Source organism: Empidonax traillii, unplaced genomic scaffold (assembly GCF_003031625.1).
Source record: "Empidonax traillii isolate 1590-97213 ecotype Southwest subspecies unplaced genomic scaffold, ASM303162v1 scaffold239:size738852, whole genome shotgun sequence".
Lineage (NCBI taxonomy): Eukaryota > Metazoa > Chordata > Aves > Passeriformes > Tyrannidae > Empidonax > Empidonax traillii.
The window spans coordinates 31,555-33,738 of NW_020955432.1; the positions used below are offsets into that span (position 1 = coordinate 31,555).

The following is a 2,184-nucleotide window of genomic DNA, read 5'->3' on the forward strand; positions in this document are numbered from 1 at the left end:
ACTCCCCCCAAAATCCTCGGGGGGACCTTTTGTGTCTGTTGCTGGTTCCTGCTTCATCCTGAGGACCTGAGGGCCCCTCTGCAATCCCATCCCTGGGGCACAATCTGCTCTCCAGAGCTTGACTGACTCCCTGCAGACTTTGCAGGGCAATCTGTGCTCGCAGCTGCATCTTGAGCCCAAGGTCAGTTTTGTTTTTTTTTCTCAATCTTAACTTACTGAAGTTTTCAAGGGGATTCATCTCACTATTTCTGAGGAGTTTTTGCCTGACTTTCAGTGGTTTGGGATTTTCTGGGCTGAATCTTGGTGTTTTGGAGCTTTTTATGGTCACAGGATGCCGGGTGAGTTCTAGAGATGGACTTGGGCAGGAGGAACCCCCAAGCCAATGTGCTCAGCCCTTCTTTCACCCCAGCAGGATTTGTCCTTCCCAAAGCTTGGGCGGATGGAGGTGGAGACTGTGAGGAAGAGGAAAAGGCCACGGGCCCCCCAGGCAGGTGAGGAGGAAGTCAGTGCCCCTTTGGCCCTGTCTTGTGGTGCCTGTGGGGGCTGGATCTGGGGGATGTGCTTGGCCTTCCCTGTGGGCCGGAGGCAAATCCCCTGCCTGTCCTTCTTCCTTCCTGCCCCAGGTCCCGAGCTGAGGACGGAGAGCACGGAGGACAAATCCCCCCGGCAGAGCCTGGTGGGAGAGACTGTTTTGAAGGGCTCCCCGGCGCAGGAAGGCAGCGGGGAGGAAAAGGCCTGGAGATGCCCCCGGAGGAGGGGCTGCAAAGCCAGCCCAGGGAGCTGTGAGGAGGAAAGAGCCGTCCTGTGCTGGGAAGGCAGCCAGAGCTTGAGCCGGAGCTCCGAGCTGGTGGTCCCTGAGCAGCCTCCCAGCAGGGAGAAGCCCTTCAGGTGCTTGGAATGTGGGAAGAGCTTCAGCCGGAGCTCCACCCTCCACAGGCACCAGCACATCCACACTGGGAAACGGCCCTACCCGTGTGGGGAATGTGGGAAGAGCTTCAGGGAGAAATCCGACCTCCTCAGGCACCAGCACATCCACACTGGGGAACGGCCCTACATGTGTAGGGAATGTGGGGAGAGCTTCAGTGACAGGTCCACCCTGATCAAACACCAGCGCATCCACACTGTGGAACGACCCTACACTTGTGAGGAATGTGGGAAGAGCTTCAGCGACAACTTCTCCCTCCGCAACCACCAGAACATCCACACTGGGGAACGGCCCTACAAGTGTGAGGAATGTGGGAAGAGCTTCAGTTACAGCTCTGTCCTCTGCAGGCACCAGCACATCCACGTTGGGGAACGGCGATATGAGTGCTTGGAATGTGGGAAGAGGTTTAGGGACAGCTCAACTCTCCTCAGGCATGAGCGGACACACACAGGGGAGAGGCCCTTCCGCTGCACCGAGTGCGGGAAGGGCTTCAACCAGAACTCCATTCTCATCAGGCACCGGCGCATCCACACCGGGGAGAGGCCCTACAAGTGTGGGGAGTGTGGGAAGAGCTTCACCAACAGCTCCCACTTGACCAGACACCAACGGACCCACCGGTAAGGGAAGCCCCTCAAGTGCCCCGACTGCGGGAAGAACTTCGGCCACTGCTCCCACCCTGAATGCCCTCCCTGATGGTGAGGCAACCCCTGGAGTCCAGTGACTGTCAGTCCATCCCTTTCCACCAGAAAGGGACAGTCCCCTTTGCCAGGGGCAGGTTGTGCCAACAGAACTGTTCTTGGGGGGTGTGTGGAGATTCCTGCATTGGCTGGGGACCCCCCGAGGTCAGTGCTGGAGGTTGAGAGCAGAGATCTCCCCTCGAGCGTTGGTCTGGGGGAGTTCCATCCATCTCTAGTTAATAATTCCTGCTTTGGTGCCAGCTTGATTAGAATTGCTTCAACAATTGCTTTAGTGTAGAGCACTGTCCTATCTTGTGCTGTAGTACTGGTAGTTTTAGTGTTTGTATTGTGCAGTAAATAATTCTGATGAAGATCTTTTGTCTGATCATTTGTAACCCTAAATAATTCATTGCTATCAATAGATGTGATTTGCCATCATTAAAACTTGGGGGACAAGTGTTTCAGTCCCACTTCTGTAATTTCTTTGAACTGAAAGTGTTGGCATAATCCAAGGCTGAGATTGGATCCAGCAGCCCCCACACCAGAAGTTGGGAACTCAGGGGTCCACCCCTTTTCCCAACT

The 2,184-nt window shown here is 55.6% G+C and overlaps 1 pseudogene; it reads left to right on the forward strand.

The window, feature by feature from the left end:
- The first annotated feature begins 439 nt into the window (after positions 1-439).
- On the forward strand, positions 440-1,861 carry LOC114059727 (annotated as a pseudogene).
- Positions 1,862-2,184: the final 323 nt, after the last annotated feature.